At 45.8% G+C, this 10117-nt stretch overlaps 1 protein-coding gene across 2 annotated transcripts in view; it reads left to right on the top strand.

Annotated features, from left to right (window-relative positions):
* LOC310870413 (glypican-5-like) overlaps positions 1–3800 on the top strand; it is a 176441-nt gene extending 172641 nt beyond the window's left edge. For both annotated transcript variants that reach the window (XM_083781632.1, XM_083781633.1), the window contains 2 exons: positions 1–2981; positions 3234–3800. The exon at positions 1–2981 is cut by the window's left edge and continues 691 nt beyond it. The gene's annotated coding sequence lies outside the window, so the exon portion shown is untranslated. The remainder of the gene's footprint in view (positions 2982–3233) is intronic.
* The last annotated feature ends 6317 nt before the right edge of the window (positions 3801–10117 follow it).

The following is a 10117-nucleotide window of genomic DNA, read 5'->3' as shown; positions in this document are numbered from 1 at the left end:
GCGCACTCATTTACACGGATTGTTACTTATAGCCTTGCTATATTTCTGCCCTGTGTGTGTGTATGTACACTGCAGGCTGGGTGTGTGTGTATAGGGGACGCTGCCGCAGCCATACCGGCATTCGCTTCTCTCTCTCTCTTTCTTACACACACACACACACACACACACACACACACACACACACACACACACACACACACACAAAATGCACATATTACAAACGAATGCATGCCTTAATGGATGTGCACACACACACATCCTTAAACACATTTACACCAGTTCAACTCCAGCTTTTTGTCTTTTCTTTTTTGTTCTTATTTTGCTCTGCTGTTGAATTTATCTCACCTGGCTAAAAACCTAGCCCTGGTCAATGCACTCGCCTTCCAGGCCGCAAGTTGAACTACGTTACGCTCATTTGAAAACCCACTCATTTTTTCCTGCAAAGTTTAAGGAAAGCATGACCGATAGACACAGATACTAGATCTACCCCAGCCGACCCACAGAACTGACATATCCCACTTCGTTTCTGTCGAAATCTGTTATTTTCAGGATTCAAATTCAAAGGTAGTAAGATGCTTTTGTGTGACACTTTATGTCGTCAAGTAGGGCATTAATTCACAAAACAAAAAAAACACACACACAAGTTTAAGTATGGAGAAAGGAGGTTTCCACCCGACGGCGACAAAATCCGATATGCTTCTATGATTGTGTACCTCGACCAGAGGTTCAGAATGTTAATTACTTCAGGTGTGTAGAGAGTGCACACACGAGTGCACCGGAGCTGATTGACTTCATATGCCTATAATTAATTATTTGGGAAACTTTGACACGAGTAAACAAGCCTTCGGTCCGTCAGAGCTCTACATGGTTTGTGCACGGTTAAAATGTTCAGTGTTCATTTATCTCTTAGGCCAGATTTACACTGGCAGCCAAATCCAGCCTGAAACGGATTTGTGCATCATCCAGATTGGAATCTGATTTGCTTAAATAAGTAAACACAATTAACATTCAGCCACATTCAGAGGTTGTTTCAAATGTGATTCAAATGTGACGTCAGGTGATTTGTCTCAGTCTGAACGCAGTAACCTGGTCTACGTAACTCGGATTCCATGTGACTTGTCTGTGTTAGACTTATTTAAACCAATTGGATTCCAATCTGGATGTGGCACAGATCTGATTCAGGCTGGATTTGGCTGCCAGTCTGAACACACAGATCTGTGACAGATCCGATCTGGTCACTTGCAAATGCAGTGTGAACGGTCAGGCCAAAAGATTGGATTTAAGAAGTAAATCTGATTTGGCTGGACTAAACACTGCACATTTTACTGTGTGGTTTTTTCTGGGTCTCGCCATAAGATTTCAACGAACTTGTGCTTGTCTGCTCCATACATACAGAACACATATGGAAAAACAACAACAACAAAAAAAGCTAAAACAAACAAAACGCAAAAAAATATGAAGCAAACGTAAAAAATATACTAATAGAGATCTATTTTGTATAATGAATATATACCGAGAATGTACGTCCTTTTACTATGCCAGCCTACCGCATTATATGGAGACAGGATTGAATTAATTTTAAATGCGTTCACCAGAAATCTTTGGTCAGAGCCTGTACTTTGTTGACTTTATTCATGTTATTGTTTGTCCTCTTTTCTTTCCTTCCTTTTTCTTTTGCCCCCTGTGTGTGTTGGCTCTTCGAATTAATTAATTGCACATTAATGCATGTATTACCTACGTTGGTATCAACATTTCTCTTATATCAGAATGGGCTTTCAAGCGGCCCGGCAATTCACTAGTACCCCAATGAAGGTTGAGCAATTCACTAGTACCCCAATGAAGGTTGATTTTCCCATGACTGATTCAAGTACTGTAGGTATGCCTTTTATCGCAATATCACGCACGCGCACACACGCGTGCTCACACACACACACACACACACACACACACACACACACACACACACACACACACACACACACACACACTCTCTCTGTTTATTTGAACCAGTACTTCAGTGTTTCATTGTGTTTTTCTTGTGTACAACAACAGGTACTATGGGGTTGCGCGTGAGTTTAAGTTCAAGAATGTGTGGGAGAATGATGAATGCACTGTACACTGTCAACACCATGCATACAGTGTTGAAGCTGAACCTGAAACAGACAGCTACATGAAGCTGAATACACCTACTGTACAGTAACCGGACGATAACAACAACAACAACACACAACAACAACAACAACAACAACACATCTGCAGTAGGAGCACCTCTGAGGAGAACTTTTACGTTTCTCTCCCTGTACTGACATGGGCTTCGCCTTCATGGCTCTCAGCAGCAAGGACCAGACATCTCGACAAACGAGGTTTTCTTCCATTTGGTTCGTGACCAACAGACCACATAACACAGTAAAATCATCAGTGTTCATTTACCAAAATGGTCCCTTATGGATCCATTAGGCTACATTTGTGCACTCTCAAGAGCAGTGGTGCAAATTAACTAAGTACATTTTGAGGTATTTAAATTGTACTTCACTTGATTCTTTTCAATTTCCGAATACTTTTACTTCTACTCCACTACATCTCAGAGGCAAAGAACATGCATTACCCATTTCAGTCCTATTATACATTTCGGTCCATTTGAAAATGGCTGATCTAAAAGCTCACAATGCGTCGCAATGTGACCCATTGTGAGCTTGTAGATCTGCTATTTTCAAAAGATGTTTATACATTTGAAAACTTGAAATGGGACATTCTGTATAATGAGTACTTTAAGTACATTTTGATGCCAATACCTTTGTACTTTCACTCAAGTACATTTTTTTATTCCGGACTTTTACTAGTAAACGTATTTCTCAAATGTCAAAAAGTCAAAATGTAACGCTGTCATCAAGCCTAGAAGAACGTGGAAAACTGGCAACATTCACTATTATTTAGTTACGGTTAGATGGTGTTCTTTTGGTTAAGATTGGGTTATAATTAGGGTAGGTTTAACCCATTCTGAACGGGCACCCATTTTGGTATCAGCATCATGTTATGCTTTAGCTATTTAAAAATAGCAGATCTACAAGCTCATATCGCGCCACCGAGTGGCGCGATACGAGCTTGTAGGTCTGCTATTTTTGAAAAAAATGACGAACGACTGACATTTTTAGAATCTGATCTCAGGTCAGAATGGGTTCATCAGACCAGTGTGTGTCCGGCGGAAACCTCGTATGAATCTGATCTCAGGTCAGAATGGGTTAACGACATGAACCCCAGCGAGCCTATTTTCTGGGCATGTCATCATAACAGGAAAATATTCTGGAAAAATATGCGTCACATTCTGATGTTTGCCATTAGACGTCAGCCGCTGAGGTCACCGTTACATGATTGTGACCTGATTTGTTTCATGGTTTGGAGAAATCTCACTTCATGACAGCTTTAGCATGAGTACAGGTTGAGCTGTGTGCTCTATCTCATGAGGAGCAGAGATATAAAGTACAGTTGTGCGACAGTTTGGTACACCTGATTTGTTGTGGTGCGTGCGTGTGTGTGTTTGTGCGTGTGTGTCTGCGTGTTTGCGTTTTTCACGGTATACATTTATGTATCTACATCCATTTCGTACCACTTTGTGTCATTTTCAACTCCATGTATGTATTGTGATGCGACATAATGTCCACTGCCCTGGTACGTGTTTTCATGTGACATGTGTCATGTCACGTGACGCGTCCTGATGGGTCTACTGTGCACACCACGGTTCACTTCTAGCCCTATACAGCAGCATGTGTATAAATGTATATATTTAAAGTCACTCACCAATGGTTCTGTGTGTTTAATTGCCTCTCTTCGTTACGAGTGTGGAATGGTGTACAGGTGAGCACTAATGAATGAATGAATGAATTAAATGTGCTCTCCTTCACTCTTTCAGTCTGGCTAATCGCTCCTTTTAAGTGGAACAAGTAGGGTAAATTAGTCATTAGTTAGACATGCGTTAAGGTTATGTTTAGGTGTGCTGCCCCATGGGAGGTTAGGTTTAGGGTGAGGGTTTGAGATAGGTTGTAGTTGTAGGACTAATGACTGGTCTAACCAATGACTAGTCTAAACCAAAAACTGTCTAAACTAAGGACTGGGTAAATATTGCAGCCAGCGGATGAAGCTAAAGTACATTTGCTTGGCACAGGGAACCGAGAAAAGGAAAAATGAAGCATTTCAGACAGGGAAGTAATTAAAAAACTCCCACGTCATTTTCATCCGTGCCTCCGTTTCAAAGTGGCATCAAACTTAGAAATAAACATTATTTTACAGTGCTCTTGGCTGACAAACGGGTTGTTATTTCTAACCAAAAATACATTGATATCCGACTGTGTGTGTGTGTGTCTGTGTCTGTGTGCGTGTGCGTGTGCGTGTGTGTACTAATTAAAACTATATTAAAATTGACCACGTCGTCACACTCATGTCACAATGAGTATAGTAAGTATAGGGTTCACTTCTCCCGATCCGATAACGTGATTGGATATTGGGGGAGTCATTATTTTCAAATGATCCGAATCGGATCTGGAGCAAAAAAAACACGATCGGGACATACCTAGTATCAACATTTGATCCATATCATGATAATAGACTGTACATTGTCTTTGATTATCATCTCATTCCGGCCAATCACGATTTGTGTCCTCACTTTTTATCCTCAGTACGTACATTGCTCAGCCAGTCAAATCTTCGCTATGGGGTACACACAATAAACAGACAGAGCTGGGCATAGGAGGGCCCTCAAAATTATAAATATCGGCAGAAAAAAAAAAAAAAAAGATCGGGACATCTCTATTGGTAAGACATAACCATATAAGGAGTTCCTAATGCAGCTACGCCCCAAATACGGAGTGTGTTGTCTAAGTGTCAGCTCCATATAGGCTATGGGCACAAAAGGGGGCATGATGAGATGTAGGGATCCCATATATGGGCATTAATGGACAAGGAGTAAGGACTGATTGGCACAGGGCATATCGGTCGGCAGTGCGGTTTGTATGTAGCTAAACGTAGCACAAAAAGTTTGGAAATTGGTGTCACTCGCATACTCGGCTGCACTGCTCATCCCACAAATGCATATTCCTTACAAATGGGGCACCAGTGAAAAGGGGAAATACAGGAGACTTTCCAACAGTATAGAAGCTATAATTGGCATGGAGCATTGTTGCAACTTTGAAACAATGTAATAATCTACCAAAACAAACACATTTCTGAACTTGCATGATTAGATTCCAAAGCAAAACCTATAGCTTGTGTAAGCAGGAAGTGTGTGATGAGGAGGAGGAGGAGGAAGGAAAAGGAAGAAGAGTCTGGGGTGCCAGGGAGGGCAAGGCATTGCAGGCTGACCTTCTCTATTTGCATCATGGGGGGGGGGGGTCTTGGCTAAACATATCAGTCTGTCAGAGTGTGCATCCCCACTCCCCAGCCTGTGCCAGGTTTACACCAGGAATAGAGGAATCGAGAGTGCAAAGGGGGCAGGCGAGAGGGGAGGGGCGGGGGAGGTGGGTGGGTGGGTGGGTAAGTGTACGTGAAAGAAGCCTGCTGCTGGGAAAAAGGACAGTGGCAGGCTGTCAGCCAGCGATGACAGCAGTGTCCACGGTGACAGTTCAGCTCGCTCAGCTGATGCGTGGCTGACCCACTAGCTGCTCCCGCAGAGGGGGAACTTTGGCTATTTATGGGCTATAATTGGCCCAAATTAGCCGGTGCTGTCAGCTCCAATGTTAACATTAGTCATAGCCCTATAGCCGAGTCGGGTGCTGTGTGCACATGCGTATGCAACACTGCATGCTCGTACACAAAGGCGAGACAGGGTGCCAGCCAGGCAGCGCTATAGCTGGCAGAAGAAAAGCTACATGTCCCACTGTGCGTGGGGCGTTTGGTACTGTTCTCTGCGACGACACCTCCCACATTCATAGACGGTGAGCTTATATTAGAGCCTGGAGTCTGGACGAGGCATATGGCGCGTGTTATCATCTACTATATAATGCGCCGCTACTCTGCATAGGTGTGTGCGTGCGTACGTGTTTGACCCGCCGACTTCACATTCGACACACGCGTTCCACACCCCCACATGGAGTGCAGTGCCCGGTATCGAGTCGGTCGGACCCACGGTTCTCCAGAACCACCACAAAAGGCGGTCAGGCTCTGCCAGTACATGGGCCTAATGAGGCCAACTCCTTTCACCTGGGCCAGGCTCTGCCAGTGAGCCTAATGAGGCCAACTCCTTTCACCTGTGCAATTTCCAGCCTCTGCCTCAGCCAATTGAGGCACAACCAATCAGGTGGGCCGAATTGATTGCCAAGTACACTTTTCAGTTTGCAGTCTTCACACAGGCACATACACAGGTCTCCATGTGGGACACCGGCTGACCGTTAAAATGGGTGCCATAACAACGTATATCATTAGGTTCCCAAGTTGCATCATTCCCAAGTAGGCCGGTGGCCGACTGCGACAGGCACGTACAGGTCTAGTTTCAGAATTATCATTTTTGGATTTGGTTAATTTGTCAGCAGCGTCAGAAGCAGTGGATAGTCACGTAGAGGCCAGTGCTGGTGCATTGCTCGCACAAATGAAAGAATTGGCATTGACCGTCATGAGGGCAGTCTGCCTGCGCTGGCTGTATAAAACGTGTCCTCCAAGTCTCTCCACACCTCCCTGCTGATGCGCCATCCTGTGAGAGGGTTATCTCTTAGTCCAATAAACAGGCTGTACACTTAAAATTATGGATTCACAAGATCTGGCATTTATTGATTGCCCACGATTATCCCAAATTGAATGGTCATGTGATATACATATGAACAGCAAAGACATATATATGAAAGCAAATACGACCTGTTACATCACAAATTCAGATTCGATCATACCAGTCCGCAGATCGGTGGGGCCCCCTCGAAGCGCAGGCCAGAGGGTTAGTCTGTCCTGGAGAATTCTGACGTGTCACTCTGCTCTCAGACGCTATATAGGAATCGCTCTGTCACTCCGTGACCTTGCTTTGGCACAGCCCGGCTGCACACTCATAAAAGTAATGGTAACTGCTTAAAGGGTCTACTTTCCCCCATCACTGCTAAAGCTATCAATGAATAGGAGCGCAGCACTAAAGGCACTTTCTTGGCTGAGCATTCAATGTCCACCAGCAGCACTCTCTCTCTCTCTCTCTCACAGACACACACACACAAGCACACACGCAGCAAGCGTGCATACACACACACACACACACACACACACACACACACACACACACACACACACACACACACACACACACACACACACACACACAAACACGGAACGTACTTGATCCTTGAAGTCTATTTCACGCTTGTTGTGTGACAGAATGTCTGTCTGTCTGGCTGGCTGGCTGGTGAAACAAGCAAGGCCATTTCATCTCCGGCGTGTTGTCTGCTCAACAAAGGCAAAGCCTGCCTGCCTCCCTCTCATCACCTGTCATTATTTGACACAGAAAGTCAGTGACTCGAATATCTGTGTGGACAGAAAAGGAGAAAGTGAAGACCAGCCCTGAAAGAGGAGCTCTCAGGGGCCAGTGAAGTGCCTCCATTTGAGGTTTCCTTTTGAGATTATTTAGTTTCAGTGAACTTTGGCAAACAAGCACGGATGGTGGACTGTATGTGCTGTGCTGTGCTGTGCTGTGCTGTGCAGTGCAGTACAGTGCAGTACAGTACAGTACAGTACAGTACAGTACAGTACAGTACACCCTCACAGACCAGGGGTCAGTCAGTGTGGCCAGAGTGGCTACAGCGTGGGGGATCCAGGGTCACAGCTGCTCTCTGTCTGGGCTATTTAAAACCCTCCATACATCAGCGCTTCTGTCCCGGAGACCTGGCCTATAGCTCAGTGTCCACACACACACACGCACACACACACACACACACACACACACACACACACACACACACACACACACACACACACACACACACACACACACACACACACACACACACACACACACACACGTCATGCCATGTCACGATGTGTGTGTGTCTTAACTGCTGTTTATACTCTGCGCGATAATGTTAGCTTACCTCCTAGACTAGAGTGTAAGAAAAGCATCCTGAGAAGTTTTACTGTGTGAAGTCAGACAGAATTTGCAGCAGCAGTATATTAGGACTCGACTCCCCCAGACCGTCTTACCTCATCAGCCATAAGGGGAAGGGGGGGGGGAAGGGGGGGTTAGAGTTAGGTGAGGGAGGGAGAGAGCGGGGGAGGGAGGGAGCAAGGCACTGAGAATAGAATTTCAAAGAGGGAGCGTGGGTGAGACACAGGAGGACCTGTGTCTGGTGTTGCCCGATTGCCCGTAACCTATAGCTCTCCGCCTTCTTGAGTTTCAAGCCGTCTTGCAGACCTCCCCCTGTCCCTTATGCCGGCCAGGCAGACATATATATAACACAGGCTGACGTTGCCGATTCCGGCTCCGTCACTCCATTTAGGCCATTCAGTTAGCAGTATTGCTCATCGAGCTCTTGAGGTTGGTTAATTGAGGCCAATTATGCAAATTCTCAGCACGGCTGATAATTTGACCACAGCGGCAATAACATTTCAGCAACTACTGACAGGAATCAAATCAAGCGGACTGCTGCGGACACGAATGGGGGGGGGGGGGGGGGGGGGTGTACTGTTGCTTTGATTCCTCCCCTCCGCTGATTGGTCTCACCTGTCACTTATGCTTCCCATCATGCTGAGTGCTGGCAGCAGGCAGGTAAACAGCGTTGGGGGGGGGGGGGGTCTATCCACAGGGCTGCTGTCTGTTTGTGTCTTGGTCTGTCTGTCTGTCTGTCTGTCTGACTGACTGACTGACTGTCTGTCTGTGGGAAAAATGCTTACAACAATCCCAACAAGTCCCAGCAGCCTCTCCCTCTGTGGCTGCCATGGGTGGCCAACATTGGTGTTGCAACCCACCACTAGACGAGGCTGTGTGTGGACACCCCGGGCTGTTTATGCTCCATTGTTTAAATACCTGGAATGTACACATGCACGCATGCGTGCATACACTACAGTACGTGCGTACGTGCATGCATGCGTGCCCACACCCACAGCATACAGACCACAGAATGCACACACACAAACATGCACAGATAAGCACACACATGCACCCATGTGCATGCAAAGCTACAGTGCCAAGATACAGTGCCCTGAAGCCTTTTATTAGACAGCTGAGCCCTAGACACGTTTGCGCCCACACATACACACACTCACACACACACACACACACACACACACACACACACACACACACACACACACACACACACACACACACACACACAGTGTGGATCTGGCCTGTCAGGGTAGGGGTGCTCTCTCTCTCTCAGATTCGCCACAGTCTCCATGATTCCAAAAGTTCAGTTCTCCGCAGACAGACGCCATTGGCAAAAGACAAGGAGGAGTTGAATATGAGCAGAACAACACAGATATTAGCCACCCAGCTATGCAATAACATCAGATCCCACAGGAAGGCCCGTCTTACTGTGGATGTTATTAAAGGAAAATAGAAGCAGACACGGAGAGAAGGAGTCAAGACAGAAGTTTGTGTATGTGTGTCTGCGTGTCTGTGTCTGTGTCTGTGTCTGCGTGTGTGTGTGTGTGTGTGTGTGTGTGTGTGTGTGTGTGTGTGTGTGTGTGTGTGTGTGTGTGTGTGTGTGTGTGTGTGTTTGTGCAGGGCCCTGGGGCAGGTGGGAATCGAGGCAGGGGCAGACGAGAATGGGCTGGAAACAGGGATTGAGGTGATTTGGGTAGTGGGGGGTAAAAGTCATCGGTCTGACGCAGCACAAGAGAAAGCTGTCGGTCTGCGTCAAACTCAGGACAGACAGGGAGAGAGGCTGCCAAAGAGAAAGACAGAATGTATTTCTGCTGTCAGTGGCATTGGCATGCAACATGTTCATTTGGCTCTCGGTGATGCAGAATTAATCTGATTCTGAACTGATGGATTCTCATCTTTTTTTTTTTGCTTCAGGGAAATGTGTTAATGTCATTACTTATTCTCAATTTAGACAATCTAGGCACATTGCAATTCATAAAATACATATGCCCTGTGTAATGAGGTATAGTGTGTAGATTCGAGTCAATTATGTGCATAAGCGCACATGCATTTTAA

Source organism: Protomyctophum parallelum, assembly GCF_964188405.1.
Source record: "Protomyctophum parallelum genome assembly, chromosome: 14".
NCBI lineage: Eukaryota > Metazoa > Chordata > Actinopteri > Myctophiformes > Myctophidae > Protomyctophum > Protomyctophum parallelum.
The sequence above is the reverse complement of the archived record's forward strand: the minus strand, read 5'-3'. Positions and strand labels throughout refer to the sequence as shown.